This window comes from Chiloscyllium punctatum, chromosome 20, assembly GCF_047496795.1.
Source record: "Chiloscyllium punctatum isolate Juve2018m chromosome 20, sChiPun1.3, whole genome shotgun sequence".
In the NCBI taxonomy this organism is placed as follows: domain Eukaryota; kingdom Metazoa; phylum Chordata; class Chondrichthyes; order Orectolobiformes; family Hemiscylliidae; genus Chiloscyllium; species Chiloscyllium punctatum.
Genome location: NC_092758.1, coordinates 20,425,783 through 20,453,306, shown reverse-complemented (window position 1 = coordinate 20,453,306; position 27,524 = coordinate 20,425,783).

Here is a 27,524-nt window from a genome sequence, read left to right as displayed (position 1 = left end):
CAAATTGTTTCCATTGCTCAGATAAATTTACACACATCCTCATGTTTTTTTTAATCAATTCACAGGATGTGACTGTTGCTGACAAGGGCAGTATTTATCGGCCATTATATTGCAATTGAGAAGGTGGGGAGTGAGTTCCCTTTTTGGACTGCTGGAGTCCATGACAGGCAGCACAGAGGTTAATCCACAATGCTGGTAAGGAAGGTTTTGACTGAGCAACAGTGAAGGGATGGCAAAATGTTTATAAACCAGGATGGTGAGTGACTTAGACCATAAGACCATAAGACATAGGAGCGGAAATTAGGCCATTCAGCCCATCGAGTCTACTCCACCACTCAGTCATGGCTGATAAGTTTCTCAACCCTATTCTCCCACTACCTCCCTGTAACCCTTGATCCCCTTGATACTAAAGAACCTATCTATCTCAGTCTTAAAAGTACTCAATGACCGGGCCTCCACAGCCTTCTGTGGCAATGAATTCCATAGATTCACCACTCTCTGGCTGAAGAAGTTTCTCCTTATTTTGATTCTAAAAGGTCTTCCCTTTTCTCTAAGGCTGTTCCTGCAAGTCCTAGGTTCTCCTACCAATGGAAAAATCTTCCCAACATCCACTCTGTCCTACCCATTCAGTATTCTGTATGTTTCTATTAGATCCCCCCCCCTCCATCCTTCTAACCTCCATCGAGTGTAAACCCATAGTCCTCAAATGTTTCCTCTTATGTTAAGTTTTTGATTGCTGGGACCATTCTTGTGAACCTTCTCTGAACATACTCCAGGGCAAGTTTATCCTTCCTGATACAGGGAGAGCAAAACTGCATGCAAAGTTCCAAATGTTTTCTGACCAGAGCCTTATAGATCCTCAGAAGTACATTCCTGCTTTTATATTCAAGTCCTCTTAAAATGAATGCCATTATTGTATTTGTCTTCCTAACTACCAACTCAAACTGCAAGTTTACCTTGAGAGAATCCTGGACGAGGACTCTCAAATTTCTTTGCACTTCAGATTTCTGAATTTTTTTCCCATTTAGAAAATAGTCCATCCCTCATTTCTTCCTACCTAAGTGTATGACCTCAAACTTTTCCATGTTGTTCTCTATCTACCAATTTCTTGCTCACTCTCCTAACCTGTCCAAATCCTTCTGCAGCCTCCTCACTCCTCAGTGCTGCATGTCACTCTACCTATCTTTGTATTGTCTGCAAATTTAGCCAGAACACCCTCAGTTCCTTCATCTAGACCATTAAGTATAAAGTGAAAAGTTGCGATCCCAACACTAAACCTTGTGGAATATCACTTGTCACTGGCTGCCATCCTGAGGACGACACTTTTATCCCCACCCTCCACTTTATGCCAGCACCTTGCCTTTAACACCCCATGGGCCCTTATCTTACACAGTAGCCTCCTGTGTGGCAACTTGTCAAAGGCTTTCTTAAAGTCCAGGTAGATAACATCTATTGGGTCTCCTTCGTCTAACCTGCTCATTACTTCCTCAAAGAATTCTAGAAGATTTGTCAGTCATAACCTCGCCTTGATGAAACCATGCTGACTTTGCCCTATTTTACCATACACTTCCAAGTATTTAGTAATCTCATCCTTCACAATGGATTCCAGGACCTTATCCACCACTGAGGTTTGGCTAATTGGTTTGTAATTTTCCCTCTTCCACCATACTCCATTTTTAAAATATGGGTGTCACGTTAGCGATTTTCCAGTCCTCTGTGACTCTTTCTGATTCTAGCAATTCCTGAAAGATCACCACTAACGCCTCCACTATCTCTACAGCTAACTCCCTTATAACTCTGGAGTGTAACCCATTTGGTCCAGGTTATTTATCCACCTTCAGGCCATTCAGTTTTTCTAGCACCTTCTCCCTGGTGATGGCCATCAGGCTCAGGTCTAAGGGGACCTTGCAGATAATGGTGTTCCCATGTATGTGTTAGCCTTGACATCCTAAGTGGTAGACTCTGTGGGATTGGAAGGTTATGGTCAAAGAAAGCTTTTGTATGGTACACTTTGTTGTAGCTCTGCAATCATATTGGAATATGGATGTTGAAGAATGATTGCTGATACTGAGCATCTTGAGTGTTATTGTCACTGAAACTACGAAGGCAAGCAGAGAATATTCCATCACATTCCTGATTTGTGTCGTTGGACAATGTACAATCACTGGGAACTCAGGAAGCAACTAAATCTCTGGTATTTCTAGCTTCTAAGCTGCTCTTGAAGCCACTTGCCTGGTAAATATAGAGAAGAATTAGAATGCACCAAATGAATTATTCTCTTTCATGAGTGTACTGTGTGAATAAAGAAGTTAACATTGGCAAACTAGAAACTGATGCTGTGCAATATCTGAGTCAGGCAGAAGTGGACAAAAAAATAATAAGAATCAGCAAGTTTATATTCCCAAATGTAGCCAACAATGAAAGAATACTGTGTGCTTGGCATTGAACAGTACCTTTAACTTTCCACAACTTGATACAAAGTAAGTTTGAAAAGTTGGAGATTTCATTTTGAATGTTCAGTGACTATTTGCTAGAAAATGTCCTTCAGATTTAGATCTGTGCAGATTAAAATTCACCTCACTGGCTGTAATATAATGCTATAACTTTGACAATTTGGATAGCTGCAGTCTGCAGCTATTTGCTGCTTTATTAATTTAAAAGTCAGCAAAGGTCTGTAGTGAAACTGCTGCTGGGGTGAGGGGCAGTGAGGTGAAGAGGAGAGTTCTTGGAGATGGTAGTGAGTGAGAAAAACGAATATGTTTTGAGACTTAGCATTCAATTAATCTTGCAATCTGACATGAACTATTATTTCCAATGCAATCCATTTCTTCAATAATCCTTCCCTCGTTTATTATATTGTTTTACATTCCCTGTGACTGTATTTCTTAGCAGTTCTTTCTTCCTTTTTTTCATATATATCATGTTCTAGCTTCTACCATACCTTACTTCATCTCCCTCTCAGACTCCCTTCCCTCTGGATTTATTGTTGTAGCAGTACTCTTTTAAGCAAAAGATGTTGGCCTGTGTCTATCTAGCCATTTCCTTCCAGCAGATTTTGACATTGATGTTATGCTCAATTGCACTCAAAATTGTCAGAGTATTGGTTGACATCAAAACGTTTAATTTGAAGTAGACTTTGATCACAATGATAGTGATTATTCATCATGAAAAGTGTCAATTAGCCATATTTTAATATCACAATTCCCTTTTGATCACTTCTACTTCAGGAGTCTTCAAAGCACTTAAAAGTGTCCAAAAACCATTTCAGCTTGTCTTTAATTGTTTGTTCATGGGATCTGGGCAACACTGACCAGGTCAGCTGCACTGTAACAGGCTGATTCCTGAGGTGGCAGGATTGACAAATGAAGAGAGTCCAAATCCATGAGAGCTGTCCTCACTGGAGTTCAGAAGAATGGGGAGGAATCATAGAAGCTGACAGAATTCTAACAGGACTACACAATGTAAATACCGGCAGAATGTTCCTGATAACAAGGAGTCCAGACCAGGGTTCACAGTTCAAGGATGTGGTTTGGCTTTTTTAAGACTGAGATGAGGAAAAGTTTCTTCACCGAGTGTGGAGAAATTCCCTGTCAGTTGAGGCCAAAACGCTGGATGTTTTCAAAGAGTTAAATGTAGCTCTTAGGGATAAAGCAACCAAGGAGGAGAAGTGGCAATGGGGTACTGAGCTGGATAATCAGCTGTAATCATATTGAATGTGGAGCATGCTTGAACAGCCGAACGGCCTGGTCCTGTTGCTTTTGTCCACGTTTGTCAAGATCACTCATATTTTCTGACATAACAATCTCAGTTTCTGTTTATTGAAACAGTAAATGTGCTGGGGAAATAATAAGTTATCTGAGACTTCATAGTGGTGATGTACTTTATGTTAATAAGTCTCTTATTCAATAAGAAAATAAATAAAACTGAAGGAAACCTGTATTGATAGTGCAATTAATGCACAATCAAAGTTTAGCAATTTAACAGCTTGTTTTATATCTTTACCTATTTTTACTTCCAACAAAATCAATGGAAATAGAAAATCAGCAATTTGTAAAATAGATCATTGATCTGTTTGTTATTTCTAATTTTGTTTGTTTTTGATCACAAGACGTGGGTGCTGCCAGTTCTGCAACACAAAATTAAAATTGCTCAGAGAAAGTGCAATCCAATTATCTGTTTGATATTAAACTGAAAGTGTAATAAGTGTAGGTGTCAGTGCTTAATTTAAGTATTATTTGAGTCTCACAAAATAAAGCAATGGTTTATGTGTTACTGAGCCTTACATAATGGATTGATGGACTTTGGAAAAAATCTTTTATGGGATGTAGACTTTTCTCTCCAATACTCAGTTCCATGCTATCACCAAATATTAATAAGAGGAAATTTGTATCTGTTGCTTAGAACAATGTTGGATAGTCCATCCATTTTCGACATGGTTTCATGCAATGGTGTGGCTTCTTAAACTACTTCAGATGGCAATTAAGAAAACATATTGCTATGGACCTGAAGTCACTTATTCTACCAGACTAAATAAAAAAGGCAGATTTCCTTCTCTCTATGATACTACTACATCAGCTAGATTTTTAGAAACAATCTGATGTTTCACTGGTGCAGGTTCTTTACCTTAGTTAAACAAAGTTAAATTCTGCAAATGCCATAAGACCATAAGACCATAAGACATAGGAGTGGAAGCAAGGCCATTCGGCCCATCGAGTCCACTCCGCCATTCAATCATGGCTGATGCGCATTTCAGCTCCACTTGCCAGCGTTCTCCCCGTAGCCCTTAATTCCTCTAGACAACAAGAACCTATCAATCTCGGCCTTGAAGACATTTAGCGTCCCGGCTTCCACTGCACTCCGTGGCAATGAATTCCACAGGCCCACCACTCTCTGGCTGAAGAAATGTCTCCGCATTTCCGTTCTGAAATGACCCCCTCTAATTCTAAGGCTGTGTCCACGGGTCCTAGTCTCCTCGCCTAACAGAAACAATTTTCTAGCATCCACCTTTTCAAAGCCATGTATTATTTTGTACGTCTCTATTAGATCTCCCCTTAATCTTCTAAACTCCAACGAATACAACCCCAGTATCCTCAGCCGTTCCTCATATGCTAGACCTGTCATTCCAGGGATCATCCGTGTGAATCTCCGCTGGACACGTTCCAGTGCCAGTATGTCCTTCCTGAGGTGTGGGGACCAAAACTGGACACAGTACTCCAAATGGGGCCTAACCAGAGCTTTATAAAGTCTTAGTAGTACATCTCTGCTTTTATATTCCAACCCTCTTGAGATAAGAGACAACATTGCATTCGCTTTCTTAATCACAGACTCAACCTGCATGTTTACCTTTAGAGAATCCTCGACTAGCACTCCCAGATCCCTTTGTGCTTTGGCTTTATTAAGTTTCTCACCATTTAGAAAGTAGTCCATTCCTATATTCTTTTTGCCAAAGTGCAAGACCTCGCACTTGCTCACGTTAAATTCCATCAGCCATTTCCTGGACCACTCTCCCAACCTGTCTAGATCCTTCTGTAGCCTCCCCACTTCCTCAGTACTACCTGCCTGTCTACCTAACTTTGTATCATCGGCAAACTTCGCTAGAATGCCCCCGGTTCCCTCATCCAAATCATTAATATATAATGCGAACAGCTGTGGCCCCAGCACCGAACCCTGCGGGACACCGCTCGTCACCGGCTGCCATTCTGAAAAAGAACCTTTTATCCCAACTCTCTGCCTTCTGTTAGATAGCCAATCCTCAATCCATCCCAGCAGCTCACCTCGAACACCATGGGCCCTCACCTTGCTCAGCAGTCTCCCGTGTGGCACCTTATCAAAGGCCTTTTGAAAGTCCAGATAGACCACATCCACTGGGTTCCCCTGGTCTAACCTACTTGTTACCTCTTCAAAAAATTCCAACAGGTTTGTCAGGCATGACCTCCCTTTACTAAATCCATGTTGACTTGATGGAATTTGAATTAATGTCTCCTGATCAGTGACAAGCACCATAATGCCAGGATGAACTCAGATTACATGCCCCACCCCCTTCATTTTGCTTGGCAATATACAAGTGTTAAGTTGTGTAAACCCCTATGGACTTTTGATGCAATCTACATTATTTCCATCAAAGCAATACTTAGAAAGGAAGAATGACCCTGATAGTTTTGCATAAGCACTAATCACGAGAGGTCAGAAGTGGAGAAATCCATTGATGATTGCGCCATCATCAGTTCCAATTGTGACCCCTCAATTATTGAAGCAGTCCACATCCAAATGACAGCATAAAACCATAAGAAATAGGTACAGGAGTATGTCATTTGGCCCCTCAAGCCTGGTCCACCATTCAATAGGATCATGGCTGATCCAATATTTGTCACATCTACTTTCCTTCCCTTTCCCCATAACCCTTGGTGCCCCTACTGATCAAGAATCTATCTCAGCCTTAAATATACACAAGGACTCTATCCCCATTGCTACCTGTGGCAATGAGATCCAGAGACTCTCAACCCTCTGAAAGAAGAAATTCCTCCTCACCACTAGTTAAATTGGTGTGTTTTTATTCTGAGACTATGGCCTCCAATCCACAGTGTCTTATGAGGGGAATCAAATCCCTCAGCATTGACCATGTCAAGCCTTTAAGAATCCTATATGTTCAATGAGATCAGACACTACTCTTTGAAACTCCAGTGAGTAGAGTCCCAACCTGTTTAGCATTTGCTTATAAGATACATCCTCCATAATGGGGATCATCCTAGTGAACCTTGTAATAACATCCACGCCAGCCAGGCAATCACCATATACAACAAGAGAGAATATAATCATCACCCCTTTACTTTCAGTGGCGTTACCATCTCTAAATGCCCCAGTGTCAACATTGAGAAGAACTTGAACTGGACTAGCCACATCAATACAGTGGTTACAATAGCTTGTCAGAGGTTAGGAATCCTGCAGTAAGTAACAACCTTCTTGACTTCCCAAAGCCTTTCCACCAGCTAAAACGCACATGTTAAATATGTGAGGGAAAGCTCCTCACATGCCTGAATGAGTGAAACTGCAACAATATTGACACCTTCCAGGACAAAGCAACCTGCTTAATTAGCACCACATCTCTAAATATTCAATCCTGTCACCACCAAACACTCAGTAGCAGCAATGTGCACCATCTACAAGATGCACTGCAGACATTCACCAAAGATCCTCATGCAACACCTTCCAAATCCATGACCTCTACCATATAGAAGGGCAAGGACTGCAGATATATGAGAAGGCCACCCTGCAAATTCCCCTCCAGGCCGCTTACCACCCTGATTTGGAAATATTTTGCCTCTCCGTCAGTGTTGCTGGATCAAAACCATTGGAAATTTCACCCTAACAGAATTGTATGGCAACCCACATGAAATGGACTGCAGTTGTTCAAGAAGGTAGCTCACTACCACTTTTGTAAGGGCATCTGGGGACGGGCAAAAAATATTGTCCCAGCTAATGATTCCTACATCCCATGAATTAATCAGAAAGGAGGGTAAAGGTAGAAAGAACCAAATTAAATGAAATTAGATAATGGGAAATAAAAGGTAGGATCCACACTCATCACACCTTTCAAAATTAAATCAGGATGTTCCAAGTACTTTTGCAGTGCAGCTACTCATGTAACGTAGATAAACCTTTAATAAGGTATATGAGTAAAATGAAAATTTCCTTCATCACATATAGTCCTCGATGTTCAGTTTTTTGTGAGAAAATACAAACACGGTAACACTTTAGTTACATGTTGAGCTGTTGTTTTTACTGCTGGTGCTGAATATTTGTGGTAGCCTTTTCATTCAATGAGAATTAATATGCATCTGTCCACTGTACTTCTGAATTTTAGTTTGAGAAAGTTTTGTATCCCTTTGGATTTAGTTTCTTCTGTTTGCTTTACATTCTGCATTTTTTAAATGCTAGCTTTGTATTGAAACATTAAAGCTTTTAATGATTTGGATCCCTAAAATGTATTTATAAATGATGTCTATACTTAATTTGATAAAGAAACACTTAACATTGATGGAAATGTTTCTTATAAGGGTAAGTTTGTCAATGTGGTTATAAATTTACCAGATAATCATTTTCTCAGTTCTGCCTTGTGATTCATACACACTTCTTTTAATCTGCCATTTGACATTCAGCAACTCAATTTTATTAGTCTTGCACTTCGATCTTTTCTGCTGTGGTATTGCTGTTTTATTTCCTTATGAAATATATATGATCATTTTTGTACCTTTGAGTAACTAATGGTTTCTGCAGCAATCTGAAAAAGGTATGGGGTCATCGTGGTAATGATCTTATCACAGAGAGAAGATTGTGGATTTCAGAGTCACTCAACTGAAAAGAGCAAATAACCTAAGTTGATGTTTCATTGAAATATGGAGGGGGTGCTGCATTGTTGGAGGTGAAAACATTTGAATAAAAGGGTCAACCACATCCCTTTTCAACTTCTCAGGTTAATGAAAAAAAATCCCTTCAAACTATTTTGAAGTTGCATTCTGTAATGGTAAATTTTGATCCTTTAAACGACATCACAAAAACTGAATGATCTAATCCTTTTCATGTTGCTGTTTATGGGGTGGTAATATGTGCAACTTGGCTGCCATGTTTACTTCAACACTTACAGAACCCTCAAGAATGACCACTTCAAAGGAGAAGAGCAGTAGATGCATGGGAACACCATCAACTACAAATTCTCTTGCAAGTCATGCACCAATGTGAATTGGAACTATATCCAAGTTCCTTTACTGTCACTAGGTCAAATCCTGGAAAACCCTCCAAACAGCATAGTGAATGTATAAACCTCACATATGTCTCACAGTCAGTATGGTCGTGGCTTTTTTAAGAGATATGTGTAGAGCATTATCACAACATCGTCTCATGTGATTGTAGATCACATGCTCATCTTAACTGTCACACTATTGAAAATGTGATATCCTTTTGTAACCAAATAACATAATGTTAGTGCATACACTTCAGTATCTTTGAATGTGATATTTGAATATAAAAGTCAGTTCTAGTAAAAAAACTGTTCAATTCCTCGGTATTCCATGATATTCACATATAGAGTCATAGAGTTGTACAGCATGTAAACAGACCCCTCAGACATCCCAATCTGACTTGGTCCCATTTGCCAGCATTTGGCTCATATCCCTCTAAACCTTTCCTGTTCATGTATCTATCCAGATGCCTTTTCAATGATGGCTGGTTCTCACCTCCACAGCTTCCTCTGTCAGCTCGTTCCAGACACGCAGCACCCTCAATGTAAAAAGGTTACATTTCAGGTCCTTTTTAAGTCTTTAGCCTCTCATTTTAAACCCATGTCCTCTAGTTTTGAATTCCCCTACACACAAAAGAAAAACCCTTGGCTATTCACTGTATCCATGCTCCTCAGGATTTTATAAACCTCCATAAGGTCACACCTCAGTCTCCAATGCTCCAGGGGATAAAAGTGCCAGTCTATTCAGAATATCCCTGTGGCTCAAACCCTTCAGTCCTGTCAACATCCTTGTCAATTTTTTCTGCACCCTCTCAAGTTTAACAATATCCATCCTATAGGAGGGTGACCCGAACTGTATGCAGTATTCCAACAGTGGCCTCAGCAATGTACTGTAAATAACATAAACATTGGCACATGAGGTAAAACCCCTTGCAAAAGGCAAAATCACATCAACATGGACTGCAGAAGTCCAAAATGGTAGCTTACCACCACTCTCTCAAACAGGAATGGGCAAAAAAATCTGATCTAGCCAGCAAAGAACACATCCCAAGAAAATATTTTACAAAACAACATTACAACAAAGGCCATTGAAATTTCTTCACAGAGACTAATATTTCATCACCAAGTCACCCATTATTTTCATATGGAGAGTCCTTGACACTGATCCAACTCCTTCAGAGCCAGCTATCAATGAACAGAACCTCTGACGCTCCTGTTTATATCTGTCAGCCAGGGCTCCCTGACTGGACCAGATTAACAGTCCCAAACAGGGAACTCATACTCTATGAGGGCCACCTGGCTGATCACACAACAATCACTGCAGCCATATTTGGCTGTGATGCAATTCAGGATGCTTTGTGATCATAAAAGGAAATATATTAATGCAAATATTTTCTTCAAATGTGCCTTATATTTTAGGAATTAACTCAAAAGGCTGCTTTTTTTTTAGCCCATCAGAAAAGGAAGATCCTGAGTCGTAGGATCCTACTATATTATTTCCAGAATTCTGCCCCCATTAACTCAAGGGATGGTCTATTAAAGTACTGGTCTGTGGTTTAATTGCTGTTCATTTATCATACAAACACAAAGCAACATGATAGAATTTTGAACATTCAGGATTAATTCATTTCCAGGGAATTTATACATTGAGTGTCATGAAATGAAATTGCCTTTAATAAATGTAGCCAATGTTATATCTTAAATCATCATGGTACTTCACCAACTTGAAAGCTACCTTTAACCATCAGTGAATAGAACATCTAAAATTAAATATAATTAAACAACTTCAAACACAAGGGGGAAATGATCTGTCATCCAAACTCTGAAAGTAATAATGATTTCATTCAACTTGTACACCTGTTACATAAATATTCCAAATAATCCAGCCAATGTTATTTGATGGGAACATTGCAATGACGTAATCTGGGAAGTAGGTCCCACAGTTGTATTGTGTGAGGCCACCTGGGAAGACTGTACTACAGTCAGTGTAGCAGTGAAGCACTTTGGGAAGCCAGTGCTGCAGTTAGCATTGTGATCAAGCAGTCAATTAAGAGCGTCTGCAGAATGTACGCAATGTTGCCCTCATCCTAATGGCCACTTCTGCATGTGGTCGCACCCATCTGTGTGTAGACACTTGTTGATTAGATTTGATTAGATTCTCCTACAGTGTGGAAACAGGCCCTTCGGCCCAACAAGTCTACACTGACCCTTCGAAGAGTAACCCACCCAGACCCATTTCCCTCTGACTAATGCACCTGACACTATGGGCAACTTAACATGGCCAATTGACCTGCACATCTTTAGACTGTGGGAGGAAACCAGAGCACCTGGAGGAAACCCAACGCAGACACGGGAAGATTGTGTCACCCGAGGCTGGAATCAAACCTGGGTGCTTGGCGCTGTGAGGCAGCAGTGCTAACTACTGAGCCACCATGCCACCCTTTGTTATGCAAACACCAAGTGTTACTAGGTATTGAAGTTCTACCTGTCCCCAGTATTGTGAAGGATGGGTCTGGCTTTGTTGCTGCACAGCGCTCCAAATAGTTGGAGTGTCCTGTATCACCTGTCCTTTGTGAAGAAATTTGCAAAGAAGAACTCCTTTGACTGCAAGTCCATCAGGTAATGGTCAGTACGTAGCATCCTTGAGACCCTGCAGGAAAGGGAGAGGGTGGATCCTGTTGGGTTGTTCCTTGAACAGACCGTCAATGCCTCATCACCAGAACTTTCCAACATGCAACAAGACATTGCCCGAATGGTAGTGATAAGGGTAGTGATCTCACTACCTGTGAGATCCTTCATGTATGTCCGGACTCTCTGCATCACCACCTGGAAGCAGCCTTGGGTGGGTAGAGACTATCACACTTAACTGGAACATGCCATGGCAAAGTAAGTCTGGAGAGAGATGCAGTGGTTTTTGTCGAGATTTATCCTGTGCAATTTGGTGATACAGGACTCTGTGCTCCACAGGTAGCTCCCTGGGATGAACGTCAAAACAGACATTGACTGTGCCTGGAGGACCATCAACTCCATGAAAGACCCTCTTTGGTCTGCCCGAAACTTGTTGGTCTTTCGGAGCAAGAAGTTGACCTTGACTTTGTTTTGTAGACTGATACATTCCAAAGTCCAAGACTATGTACTGAGGATTGCACGAAAGATTGAGCAGCTGCCACCAAGGCTCAGTGGGGAAAGGCCACCATCTAAGGTCTTTCTGCCAAAGAAAAATGGAGCCCGTTCAGTGATCAGACCCTCCCTATGTCTCAAATGTATGTAAACACAGTCTTGTTTCAGAAAAAAATGCCTTGGGTTTGTTCACTGTCCATATGTGAAGACTGTACAGAATCAAAGTGCTCCAACACACACACACACATAAATAAAAATTCTCTGTAAAGGAGGAGGTCTTTGATAGGATGTGTGGGATATGCTCTCCAAAATGGGCTTTGGAGAGGGAATCTACAATTGGATTTGACTATTCCATATAAACATTGTTGGTGCACTCTCAATCAATGGGTGGAATCAGAAAGCTTTCCAATCAGATCCAGAGTCAGGCAGGACTGTCCCATCTCTGCTACCTCATTTGTATGTCGTCACGAATCTTTTGCCAAACCCATCAGGAAGGTTGTGAGCCTGAGAAAGTGTCTATTCCAGGCAGCAGACGTCTATAGGTCAAAGTGTCCCTGTACATGGATGACGTCTTCTTTTTCAGCTCAGATCCGCTGTCGGTGCACAGACTCATGAGCATCTGAGACAGGCCTTGGTAGCCAAGGTAAATTAAGGCCACAGCAACACCATGTACTTTGGGAACTGGGCCAACTGACCCTTTAGTTCTTTCACTCTCAGGACAGATAGTTGCAAATTGCTGGGAATATAGCTTGGAGGGGCCGGTGAATGTGCTAAAACTTACGAAGAACGTATCTCTAAGGTGAGGCAGAAACTGGGCTTCTGGGAGCAGTAATCATTAGGAGAGAGGTACTGTTAGTGTTGGTGTATGTGGCACAGGGCTGGCCTATTCCCTGACCCTGTGTCACTGCAGTCACCCAAGTAATCTTTAACTTCACCATGTACAAAACTCTGTATAAGGGAAGAAAGAACGTACCTAATGCTCCCTCATCCTGATGGTCATATTTGTGTGCAGTTACATCAAGCTGTGTGCAGACCCTCAAAATGCAAACGAAGTATCCCTACATACTGAGGTTCTACCTGTCCCTGGTATTACAAAGTTGGATCTAATCTCATTATCGTGGAGCATTGCAAATAGTTAGACAGTTCTGTATCACCTATCCCTCATGGAGAAAATTGCAATTGCAATGGAACACAACTTTGTCCACCAGAAAGTGGTCAGCACTTATCATCCTCGAGACTCTGCAGATAAAGGAGAAGGTTGATTTTGTTGGGTCCCTCCCTGTACACACAGTCAAAGTAATTTGGCAGAATGTTTCATTGTCAGAACTTGCCAACAAGCACCAAGACATAGCTTGACTGGTGGCACTGCCCATCAGATCCTTCATGTATGCCTGGACTCTCTCTGCCACTGCACACTGCCCTTGAAGTAGCTGTAGCCAGATAGAGATTTTCACACATCTCCTGCTGGAATATGCCTTTGCAAAGGAAGTCTGGAGGGAGATGCAGTGGTTTTTGCTGAGGTTCATCCCGAGCAGTTCTGTGACACAGGGCTCTGTGCCCTATGGTCTGTTCCTGGGGACACACATTGACCTAAACTTTGGCTGCATCCTCAGTGAGGGATGCTCTTTGGTCTGGTCAAAACTTGTTGACACTTTCCTCATTCCTGAAGAAGGGCTGATGCCCGAAACGTCGATTCTCCTGCTTCTTGGATGCTGCCTGACCTGCTGCGCTTTTCCAGCAACACATTTTCAAAACTTGTTGATCGTCTGGCGTAAAGAGTTGACCTTAACTGAGTGTCGCAAACTGTCGCATTCCAAAGTCCAGGACTACATTCTGAGGAATGTACTAATGTTTGGAGCAGCTACCACCAAGGCACAGTGTGGAAAGGCTGCCATCTAAGGTCTTTCTGCTGAAGTGTAACGAGGGTCTGTTAAGATCGGAAATTCCCTCGTTGCCTTAACAGGAATATAAAGCTTCCTCGTATAATTAGAAAATACCTTTTATTGCAATGGGATGAGAAATGCCACACTCTAATGAACCTTTTCTGCAAACTCTGTACAGAATTTATTTTGGACCTTTTGTATGTACTTATCTTTAATGTTATAAGTGAAGTATACTTATGCAATAAAAAGAAAACAGATTGCAAAATGTTGACTTGCAGTTATGATTGCAGTGAGGTAGTCTGGGAATGGAACCCCACAGTTAGCACTGTGGACGAACAGTCACAGGTACATATCCCACAGTCAACATCACAGTGAAGCACTCTGGAAAGAGTGTCCCATGGTCTGCATCACTGTGAATCTGTAATGGCAGATTGTCCTGCAGTCTGTGCTTGTTGAACAAATAAAAGTGGAATTGTAGAAAATCTATATATCCATTGGTTGAAGTATTGATTTTTTTGGAAAGTTACCTGCGGAGCCAGAGAGCAGTGTGGAGTGGGAGCATATAAATCACGGAAAACGCTTTACATCCCTTAATGAGGGCATTAGAAAAAGGAGTGGAACCTGAGAGGGAGCTGAAGGTGCTGATTTTGAAACAGAGTGGGAAATAAAGAGTGATATTATGGGGAAGTTGGAAGTTCATTGGCTGGTAAGAAACTGTTAGTGATTGTCTACAAATTACCGTAAATTATAACAGCACATTTTTTAAACAAATAACGGAATTTGGATTTAACTGAGAAATTTGGAGCAAAAGCATAAGTTAATAACAATAAGGAAGTCAAGTGAAGACTTAAATTAAGATCTCCAAAGATATAGGGCAAGGACTTTGTTGGAAATTTTGGAGTGAAATATGATACCGAGAATAATTTGTAATCTTTAAAGGGAGTAACTAATAATTGTAATCTAAAGTCATGGCAGCAGAGTTCACACCTATAAAATGCTCCAACTATGTTCTTTGGGAAATTATTTACCAAATGTGCAGGAATTGTGTCCAACTGCAGCCATTAGCTAATGACAATAGATCAGGTCTGAGAGCATCCGACGAGCAGAAAAATCAACATTTCGGTCCAATACTCTTTGTCAGGTTTCAGCCCGAAACATTGACTTTCCTGCTCCTCAGATGCTCTCTGACCTATTGTGCTCTTCCAGCTTCACATCCATTGACTCTGACTTCCAGCATCTGCAGTCCTTAATGTGTCTTCACTGTTAACTAACCACGGATTAGAATTGGAGCAGCAGTTGGACTCACAGTGGCATATCAGCGATGCCGAGATTGTTGAAGACAGCCCATTCAGGTGAGGTGGTCATACCGCAGGTAAAGGTAGAACAGACATCAAAAGGATGAGTGGCAGGCAAAGTCAAAGACAGCAGATAATACAGGAGACTCTTGAGGTCATTTGTCTCTCCAACAGATATGGCATTTGGAGAGCTGGCTGGGGGATACTTCTTGTGGGTTAATGGCAAAAGCCAAATCCATGGCACTATGATTGACTTTGATATACAAGAGGACAGAAAGAAGAATGATAGGGCTATAATGGTGGGGATTCAATGTTAAAGGCCATAGACAAGCATTACCATAGACAAAAACAGATGAATTAGCAGAGTAACTAAATATAAAGGGTTATGATCTGATTGCAATTACAGAGACCTGATGCAGGTTAGCCAAGGATGGGAACTGAATATCTTAGGATATTCTCTGTTTAGGAAGGATAGATAAAAAGGGAAAGGAGGTGGGATAGCAATGTTAGTAAAGGGAAGGAGCAATGCAATAGTGAACATGGACATTGCCTCAGAAAATCAGGATGTGGAATATTCATGAGAGGAGATAAGAAACACCAAGGGTGAGAAGAAAAACACAAGAAATCATAGATGTGTGCTGAAAGGGTACGATTGTAATCATAGATGATTTCAGTTTATGTATAGATTGGACAAACCCAACGTCTTACATATGTAATATTTCTCATCTCCAGCCATTCTATAATCTGATTTCCTGAATCAAGGTAATTTCTAATGACTGCACTCATGCCATCTTTGATTAGAAATGCTACCCCTCCACCTTTACTTAGCTTCCCATTCTTCTTGAATGTCAAATCCATCTTTAATATTCAGAATCCAATCCTTGTCATCTTGCAATCCTTGGGGGGTGATGGTAGAGGCATTTAGAGAGGGATGTACCCATTCCAGAGGTTGAATGAGGGAGGGCACTCATACTGAGCAGGTATGGCTGTATATTACTGCCACTGTTGATGTCACTGCCATGTTAGCGACAAAGGTATGGGGAGAAGGCGCTGTGTCCAATGGCCTGAATGCGAAGGCAAGGTCAATGCTATCCTATACTTTAAGAAAGGTCTCTGCTTAATCTTCCTCAGCAGACAAGACAAGGAGTCTCAGAGCATTTAGTCATAGAATCATAGAGATATACAGCATGGAAACAGACCTTTTGGTCCAACCCGTCCATGCCGACCAGTTATCCTAACCCAATCTAGTCCCACCTGTCAGCACCTGGTCCATATCCCTCCAAAGCAGATGCCCATCCAGATGCCTTTTAAATGTTGCAATTATACCAGCCTCCACCACTTCCTCTGGCAGATCATTCCATACACATACTATCCTCTGTGTGAAAAAGTTGCCCCTTAGGTCACTTTTGTACCTTTCCCCTCTCACCCTGAACCTATGCCCTCTAGTTCTGGACTCCCCCACCCCAGGGAAGAGATATTGTTTATTTATCCTATCCATGCCCCTCATGATTTTATAAACCTTTATAAGGTTACCCCTCAGCCTCCGATGCTCCAGGGAAAACAGCCCCAGCCTATTCAGCCTCTCCCTAAAGCTCAAATCCTCCAACCCTGGCAATATCATTGTAAATCTTTTGTAAACCCTTTCAAGTTTCACAACATCTTTCCAATAGGAAGGAGACCGGAATCACATGCAATATTCCAAAAGTGGCCTAACCAATGTTCTGTACAGCCACAACATGAACTCCTAACTCCTGTACTCAATACTCTGACCATTTGCTGCTCAGGTGCCCATAAGATGACATCTGCCTTGAAGTGAATGCACTATCCAACTGTGGAAATTGGGGTGTCAGTGAGCTGTTAATGGAACGGTGTTTCTGAGGTTCCACAAAGGTCCACAACTGATCCTTGGAAGGAGCCATCAGTGAAACAGTTGAAGACCATAGCAGGTTGGATGACTGCCGGCAGGACACAGTGACCAACGTTGCGAAATGTCGGTCTTCAGCAATGATCGCATTTTTCTGCCTGAAGAGTAAGCAGCTCCTGTCTCACTGGTTCTTGCTCATCTCCAGCTGGCTCACAGTCAGCTAGTAGATCCAATCTGGAAGGGATATCTCTGAGGTATTGCCCGCTTAACACCCAGTGCTTCCTGCAGAGTTTGTTGTCCATCATCGCCATTAGCACAAAGTCTGAGAACCATGCTGCCGTCTGTGTGGTCAGCTAACCACCCAATTGTTCTTAGAAGCCTAGTTCCCTGTCTTATACCCCTGTGATACCAGGAGGATGATGATCATTTTGCATTGTCCAATTCATTACTGTTTACTCTCATTGCTACAGTGTTGCACCAGGGCACATATCTCTCAATGGATGAGATTCCTCCTCAGCATTCACCTTTTCTTTTCCTGTATCTGGAAGTGTCATCAAACACAACTGAATGACTTTCCCACCATCAAATCAATGTGACTTTTTTTTAAACTACTAAACATCAGCTATAATTACCTATGCAATCAATTAGCAGTTAACATGCAAATGCTATAATGGGCAATGTGAACCACTAAAAGTGGGTGGGGGTGGTGTGGAGGGAGGGAAAGGAGAAAAGAACTAAATCCAATGGAGTTGAAGGGAGAAATAAAGAACTGAATTCCCGATGGTGCCAACCTCTCTCTAAAGACATCAAGAGCATTAATGGATGCTTTTGCTTCTTCTGCAATAACATCCAGGCACAAACATAACTGCAGAATCATTCATTCTTTTATTGAGACCAAATAATTCTTGGCCATTGACTGCTGTGTACCCGTGCCCCATGGAGCACAAGCAACCTCTGAATTGCTGAGAAAAGTCATAACATCCTTTCATTAATGCGTTCTTATTAAGGTCCTTAATCAGTTTAATTAGCCTTAATTAGGAATTAAGTAAAACCATGAGACCATTTTCCCCACCGCACTGTCCTGCTGGATATCAAGTACTGAGGATTGGCATTAGGAAATCAGCATAGCATCTGGAGTCAATGCATTGGATCCATAGCTGCTTCTGTTCTCATTCTTGGCAGGATTGAAAATTCCAGACTTTTATTGCCCGCTGGAGGCCAACTCTATAGCTTGAATAAATTTTAAACAGATACTGAGACATAGCAGAAAGACTGGGTCATTGAATATACTCAAGGCTGAGTTAGATAGGTTTTGGATTGGCAAGAGAGTGAAGGATTATGGGGGGCAGAAAGTGTTGGTGCGAAGGCCACAATCAGATCATCTATAATCTTAATGAATTCTAGAGCAGGCTTGATTCACAAAGTAACTTTCTTATGAACTAATAATTCTGAGCAGCAATGGAAATTGATATGATGTTGTACTGGTTTAGAATGTCCCATTTTAATTTCTGAACTATGTTGGTTAGCTGATCTCATCTGGGGCAATACAATTAGTCTTCCCTTCACCTACAATGGACGAAAGGCATCCGTGAAAAAGTATTGCACTGAACATAAAAAGCATAATAGCATAATTATAGGTCAAAACTCTGGAATGCCCTAGTTAACAGCTTTAAGGCAGTACTTAACTCTACACAGTGCAGCAATTCAAAAAGGCAGTTTGTCACAGGCAGATAAGAGGAGGGAATAATTGTTGCTTTTATCACCAACACTCACATCCTATGAAATGAATAAAATGAGCCAGGATGTAATCAACTGATATGTCACTTTGTTCCAAGATAATCTCTCCATTCTGCACTCAGATGGTATCAATGTGATTTGTCACACTGTCCTTTCAACTTGGGTGAATATGGTCGCTCTTTTGCTCCCAAGCTAGCAATAATTTTTCTAAGGGAAATAAGGAGGTTTCAGTAAACAGAAATTACAGCAAAATTCATTGTTACTTTGTAGTTAAAAATGAAAAATTAGTGCAACACTGACATATGTCAAACAATTACTTATGGAAGTAAGTAAATCCACAGTCAAATAATTGTTTTCAAAGTCCCATCACAGTTATGCTGTGGGTAAATATGATGTCAGTTCAGACAAAAGGTGTTCCCACAAACAGCTTTGACTTGAATCTCGAGTGAATTGGTTTTGGTTGACTGAGGGATAATATAAAGTAAGGTTGCCATAGGCCTAGTAAAGGAGGTTGAATAGGAGAATCCTTCATGGTAGCCTCATCCAGTGCAGGAATTGGACCCGCCCCACAGGCATCACTCTACATTGCAAGGCAGTCATCCAGCTTAACTGAGACAGTTGGCTGAGGGATACATTTTAGTTAGCAGATTGAAAGGAATCTGTACACCTTCTAGTAGAGTCTCAGGATGCTCTACATCTCCTTCAGAGGGTCAACAAGAACTTTGGTTTGATGAGTTATTCAACAGTATAATGATCCTGCAGTACTGCATTGAAATATCAACACAGAATATCTGCTGGAGAGGGGTGTAGAGGGAGAATTCAGGAAAACATTATAACCACTGAGTGTGTTTTCCTGAGGTTTCAAGTACAGGAGCAAGGATGTCTTGCTGCTACTGTACAGGGCATTGGTAAGACCACTCCAGGAGTACTGCTTGCAGTTTGGTCTCCTTACCCGAGGAAGGATGTTCTGGCTATTGAGGGAGTGCAAAGAAGCTTTTACCAGACTGATTCTTGGGATGGCAGAACTGGCACATGCAGAGAGAATGGTTTGTTTAGGATTATATTCACAAGAATTTAGAAGATTGAGGGGGCATCTTAAAGAAACCTGTAAAATTGGAATAGGATTAGACAGGGTGAATTCGAAAAGAAGCTTCTCGATGACTGAGGTGTCCAGAACCATAGTCTAACTCTAAGGGGTAAGCCCTTTACAATCGAGATGAGGAAGATTTTCTTCACCCAGAGAGTGTTAAACCTGTGGAATCCTCTGTCAAAAATTGAAGATTTTCAAGAAAACTGTTGATATCATTCTTCAGGCTAAAGGGATGAAAGGATATGGCGAGAAAGCAGGAATAGGATAGTGAGTTGAATGTCAACCATTATCATGCTAAATGGTGGAGCAGGCTCAAAGCGCCAAATGGCCTACTCCTGCTCTACCATATTATATGTTTCTATGTCATATATTTTGGGATGAAATCAAATCAGTAAATGGCACCAAAATTGATATCTACTTGCAACCCAGAAGCACTGTTCCACAACAATGTAATATGTGTCCAAAATAGATTTGAGAACAGTGCACGCATTAGAGGACAAAGTTTACATCAGGGTCAGGCCCTGGCATGAAAGTTCAGACATAAGCTTGGCTCTATTTGGATTGTTCACTCTCCATCCATTTAGGCTGGAGGTGAAATGTCTGAACCCATTGAGGAAGATATCTTTTCATGCAGTCATAGAGGTCGACAGCACAGAAAAGAGGCCGTCCAGCCCATCTTCAATCTCAGTGTGGCCAGCCATTGAAATTGCTGACACCGTTCTGGTTCGAGCAATGCCACAGGAAACAGAAGTGATTTCTGCACAAGGCCCAGAATGATACAAGCTGTCGTGAAAGATGTGGACCCAGGATGGACAGTGAGGTTGGGAGTCGAGACGTGGGAAACACAGATGCTGAACTTTATTGGGAGGAGACTTCAGATGAGCTCAGTGACTCAGAAATGAGATACCCCCCCCCCCCCCCCCCCCTCCAATTTACTTGATTAACAGCAGACAATATTTCAGTGGTTGGGCTGGGCAGTGGTAGCAAGCCTACTCTGCTGTGGGTGAAATCCCAGTGGCAGTCAGTGGAAGCCCTTAAATGGATTTAAATTGGCCACTTAAGGGGCTCAATTAGCCCCTAGTATGGGAGGCCTCTAAACACGTCCTCTGCTTTAGGAAAATTGCAGCAGAACTCGAGGTGGGTGAGGGGACAAATGGGCAGAACAACTGGTATGGTGCACAATTTTGCAGCTTTCCCCCAATCCTCCACTTGTGGTAGGGGAGGGAGAATAAAATCTAGCCCTATGTCTTAGATCCAAATAACTAATAACACAACCAAACAACTTTGAGGGCGATTGCAGCTTAACAGCAACTAAACATGCAACAAAATTAAATGCATCTTGCAGAGATGGATCATGTTGTGTCACAGGTAGCATATAGCCGTAGAATAATATTACCATTCATATTAAAAAGTTATAATAAAATTAGTTTCTCTCTATTTTTCCTGGTTCCTCATCTGGTGTAAGACTGCTAATAATTCAAAGTTTGGGAGAAGAAGCTCGAACTGACAACCGGAAGCGGCAGAGACAGGCCACTATAAATGCCGGAGGAAACAGCACAGAAGCGCTTCACAGGAGGCTCCCAAGCACTGAGGATGTCACCTAGACAGGGGACGAAATGTTTGCAAGACAAATTCCCAGCTCGGCGAACAGAACCACAACAACTGCCAATAATCCTTGCCATTTTATTAAATTTCCAAGAATAAAGGCAGAATGGTTATGGCAATGGGGTGGAAATGGAAACGTTAACTTACTGAGTTCTATGTATAGAATGCAAGTGATAAAGATGAAGACCGAAAACACTGATATTTTGGAGAAACTTCCATAATTTCTGGGTGCCCCAAGTCAGCACTGAGTTCAAGTGTAGTCACTGACATGCTTGCAGACAAACATGAGAAACATGAGCAGAGCAAGATGCGCAAACATGATTAAGCGTTGGTCTGCTTTTAGGTGGTATATGGTTAATGGACAAAAGAACTTGTGAAAAAACTCTGCATTTTTTATAGAAGTGTCATGGTATAGTTTACGTCCTGGATAGACAGGCAGAATATCATGTTAACATCAAGCTTGAAGGATGTAACTTGGCACTTGATTAGTAGAGCACTGAATAGTCATCATAGATGAAGTGCTTAAATTGTGGTTTAAATCTTCTGGTTTATTTGAAAGGTGATATCATTTGTACCTTTGAATAAAGTGTTATCTATTCATTTACTGGTGCAGTTCACAATTCATAGTTCCCAGGAAAACCATTAGTCTTGAAATACTATCATGGTTTGGCAAGATAACATACTAACCTGAAATTCCTCTTTGACGTTTCAACAAAGGCATTTATCACACAAGAACTAAACTAACAAAAAAAGGAAATTCAATTAAACTATTTGCTTTGCCCTTACTTTAAAGTTTCAGATAAAGTGTCCACAATGTTCTAGTTTAAAGTTCACATCAGGTACAAATTCCGTTTAATTTTGGGAATAGTGCCTGTGGAAAGTGAGCATGTGAAAGTCTGCTTTTGATGACAAGGAATTGTTCACCAGTCTCAAGCTAGACAATGCACTACGGATAGTTTATGATAACTCATCCATAAAAAATGAAAGCTGTCAGTTGTGTTTGATCACTTCACACACATCCCAGGGTTTTGCTGCAATCTCTCTGCAATTAATTCACTCATATCAATGTATTCCTCTCACCCTAACTTCCAGAAATCTATTGCCTGGCACAACAGTGCTCTGAATAATGCTTGTGCTAAACATTGAATCAATTCTTAAACTATACAGCCTCTTCGCTGTGAAAAATACACAGATGGTTAGAAGCTCTTATGTATGTGCTTCTTTGTACACAGTGTGTTTACACATGTGTATGCACATTTTCAGGTTCTGTATGTGCGAGAGACCTGCGTGAATGTGTGCAAAAAACCATGTAAACCTACTCCCCATATTTCTATCACTGCGCGTTCAGGTTTGCTGCTCTGTCTATTTGGAGGGTTGCGGAATGGCAAGGAGAGAGAAAGAGAGGTGGAGGGAGTCTGACATTTATCAAGAAATTCTGACATTAATAATGAATTGGCCTTTGTTGCCATAACAACTGTTTGGCAAGCACATTGATTCTTTTTCATACTTGCTTTCTCTGCATTGACCCGTTTTTCAGTAAAAGCTAATTAGCTAACCAATTTCTGAATTCACAGGACATTCTAAACACTGGAATCCTTTTGTACTCACATTCTCCAAACCCTTAAGTAGTCAGCAATTAACTACGTCTTTGGGTTACAATGTTATATCTGGAATCTGCCCATCAGCTTGCCTGCAGTAAATTATCCTCTCCACCTCTGTACATGGGTGATGGTCTCCTGTGGCTAAGTGCGGTAAACCCAGATTAACACAGCTCTTTAAAATCCAGTTATCACTACTAATGAAAAATCAATTACATTTCCATTCTTATTATTGTAATGCAGTAACATTGGGCTCCCATTCTGCTTTGGACTGGACTTGGGCATTCAGGAACAACTAACAATGGTACCTGGGAGTTGAAGATGAATTATGTGCACGGAACTAGTCATAGGCAGCCTAGCCCTGTACTCTAACAGCTAAAAGGATGTAGAGAAAACCAAAAATACTGGGGATCACAGCAGGTCAGGCAGCATCCACGGAGAGAGAGCAAGCTAACCCTTTGAGTCTAGATCACTCTTCATCAGAGCTGATGTGAAGGGTGGACAGGGCAGCATTTATGCTACAGTGGGGGAGATGGCTTTGGAATGCCGGGGGAGAAAGGATGCACCTGCAGTAATTTGCTCCTAAAAGCACATATAGATCTTCATGATCCAGTGCATAGTTTTGATGTCAGTAAGTTATTATCAATGCCTGTGTTGCACACTAAAGAAAGGCAATGATGAAATTTATAAACATAATCTTCAAGTACTATTCATAGTTACTTTCTACAATAAATTGTGGTGGGGGAGGGGAGCCTGACTGCTGATCCTTCCTCATCCCACCACTCCCTTGCCCCAGAAGGGAAGGCCACAGCAAACGGACGGACCAGGAGAAGAGCATCCTGTAGCCATAACACACGGCATATCAGCTAAATTGACATTAGAGGGCAGCATGGCCTCCCTCTGTGCCAAAACAGTTCAATGAATCTGTGCATTTCCTAACTGTGTGACTTCTGCCCCTCACCTGGGAGGAAGTCCTGTTTGCAGAAGTGGCTGGTCGATGTGATTGGCTGGCACTTCCAGCATTATCTGTGATTCCATGAGTTCATTAGCGAGTGCTGCCAGAACTGCAGGCAAGCCTGCTAAGAAGACAGCACAGTCTCCAAACCGATTCCCACTGTTTTATAAACTTCTTTAAAGAAAAACAGCCCGCTGGCTCCTGACAGGCTGCCAACACCAACATTTTGGCATGAGCAACATATTTTGGGGGTTAGTTGAGTGGTTTGCTGGCTCAGTTAACACTTAACATTTACGTATGATGGGCAATCTATTTATTTTAACACCCACCCACCTTTTTTATGGGGTCACACAATGTCCAATTTGCTGCTATGGGATACCGTTACATCTTCGAAAAGCTGCATATTGATTATAACATTTGTATTATTATAAAGATGCTTAAATCAATGCTATAAAATTCACATTTTGGAAAACTTTGACTACAGGCAATGTCATGCATATTATTATCATTGGGTACCAAAGACTTTTACTGAGGATCAATGTTTTTATATGATTGATTCCTGGCATTGAAGCACTATAGATTACAAATCTAACATTGTCAGCAAGATCCCTAGGAAAAAGTAGAATAAAATTAGTAGTTTAGCAGAAAGGCATGAATAAATTAAGGACAGAATATTTCCATTTGTGAATGGCAAAATTATGACTGAATAATGGAAATGATACAATTAGCAAATCAAATGCAATATATCCATTTTCGTTTCACATATTTCACATTTATGCAGCGTAGGAGGCTTGTTTGTAAACTGAAGACACGATCTATTACAAGGAGTGCAGCAGGATTGATGCAAACTTAATTAAAAAACAGAGAACATTCAAACAGGAAGGTGAACAGATTACAATATTATTGAGATTTGCAATATATGAGCAATGGTGTCAACTGGGGATCAGTGCTGAGACTATTACTCTTCCCGTTACATAAATAATGTGGAATGGTCAAACATTGTAGATCAGATGAGTGAAGAGTGAGATTAACAATGTAGTGGGTTGTACGTGTTAGACCAAACTCCCTCAAAATATGTTAAGAAGGTAGTCTAGACACCAATTCTTTCTTATTTTAAAGGTAAATGTAAGGTGTTATATATCAGATGCAATTCAGTTGGTCAAACTGTTGATTTGAAGCAAGACACACTTCACTTTAACAGTACAGTTAAAACACAGACAAAATAAATATAAAAGGAAAGAATTGGCTTAACTGTAACTCTGTCGAAATGCTTAACAGAATATTATATACACTAACAATTAGTAATTAATTGTTCCATTATAGTAGCATCCTATGCTTGGCAAAGGCAAATACAGTAAAATAGATTACATCACATGCAGTTCTAGCAGCAGGAAGAGAATCCCAGCTTTTAGCTGTAACAGAGACAGGAATGAGCTTTTACATCCAGCTTCAAAACCCCCGCAACTGCTACTAAAGGCTAAAACTAAGAAAAAAATTCTGACTTTTTTTTGGGAGCTTAGCCCCACCTATTTAGGCAGCTTCTGTGGTCCCAACTTTTAAAAAATAACCCAAGGCCTCACAAGCTGTTTAGTTTATTAGCTTCGGAGCAGACAGCTTGCACATCTGTCTCAACTTATCTTCATGAAAACATCCAGGACAAAATACACCTCTTAAAGTTACAGTATCATCACATACGTAACTGCAGGAGGACATAGAGTGATGAGTAGATCAGGGAAATGGATATTAAATGAAAGCTATTTGGGAGATGTATGAAGTGACTGTTAAGTAGAAGATTGAAACTGTATATCATCACACTAAATATTACAAATTTAAAAGGAATGATAAAGAGATACTCGTAAGGCCAGAGGACCATAAGACGTAGGAGCAGAAATTAGGCCATTCAGCCCATCAAGTCTGCTCCACCATTCAATCATGGCTGATAAGTTTCTCCAACCTATTCTCCACATAACTTTGATCTCCTTTACAAACATATATCTATCTATCTCTGTCTTAAATATACTCAATGACTTGGCCTCCACTACCTTCACTGGCATTGAATTCCATAGATTCACCAAAGGCTGAAGAACTTTCTCCTTAACTCTGTTCAAAAAATGTCTTCCCTTTACTCTTAGGCTCTGCCCTCAGGTCCTAGTTCCTCCTACCAATGGAAACACTTCCCAACATCCACGTTGTCCAGGATATTCGGTATTTTGTAAGTTTCAATTCGATCCCCTCCTCATTTTTCTAAACTCCGAGTATAGACCTAGAGTCCTCAAGTGTTCCTCATATGTTAAGCTTTTCATTCCTGGGACCATTCATGTGAATCTCCTCTGAACACGCTCCAGGACTAGAGTATCCTTCCTGAGATATGGGCACCAAAACTGCATGCAATACTCCAAATGTGGCCTGACTAGAGGCTGAGAGAGCCTCAGAAGTACATCCTTGCTTTTATATTCAAGTCCTTTCAAAATAAATACTATAATTGCATTTGCCTTCCTAATTACTGACTCAACCTGCAAGTTTATCTTGAGAGAATCCTGGTATAGACCTTCCAAGTCTCTTTGCACTTCAGACTTCTGAATTTTCTCCCCGCTTAAAAGAGAGTCCTTGCCTCTATTCTTCCCACCAAGGTGCATGACCTTACACTTCCCCACATTGTACTCCAGCTGCCACTTCTTTGCTCACTCTCCTAACCTGTCCAATTCCTTCTGCAGCCTTCCGGCCTCCTCAATGTTACCTGTCCCTCTACCTATCTTTGTATCAAATGCAATCTTAGCCAGAAATTCCTCAGTTCCTTCATCTAGATTGTTCATGTATAAAGGGAAAAATTGTGGTCCCAACACTGAGCCACCACTTGTCACTGGCTACCATCCTGAGAAGTACCCTTCTATCTCCACTCTCCACTTTCTGCTAAACAGTCAAGCTTCCATCCATGCTAGCGTTTTGCCTCTGACACCATGGATCCCTATCCTTCTCAGTAACCTCATGTGCAGCACCTTGTCAAAGACCTTCTTGAAATCCAGGTAGATAGCATCCATTGCTTCTCCTTGGTTTAATCTGCTCATTACTTCCTCAAAGAATTCTAGAAAATTAGTCAGGCATGACCTACCCTTGATGAAACCATGCTGACCTTGCTCTATTTCCAAGTATTCAGAAATCGCATCCTTCACAATAGTTCCCACAATCTTACCCACAACTGAGGTTAGGCTAATTGGTCTATAATTTTTCTTCTTCTGCCTTACTCCTTTTTTAAACAGAAATGTTACATGAGCAATTTTCCAGTCCTCTGGGACTCTCCCTGGCTCTAGCGATTCCTGAAAATTTACCACTAATGCCTTCACTATCTCTTCAGCTATCTCCCTTAGACCTCCGGGGTGCAGTCCATCTGGTAAAGATGTTTACTGTTTAGATTTACAAAACTTTATAAATTGTGCATGAATAAATCTCTTAAAATACAATTTTAAATTCTTGACTTTATTAGATAGTAACACCAATAAAAAATTAACAAGAAATGTTAAATGCGCACAAGCTATTGAGCATAATATTAGGCAACAAATGCGTGGTTTTACAATCTGTGCTGTTTAGGCCTGGCATCCTTCAGGTAAAATGGAGGAATGCAGGGACCTGTGTCTATTCTGAATTT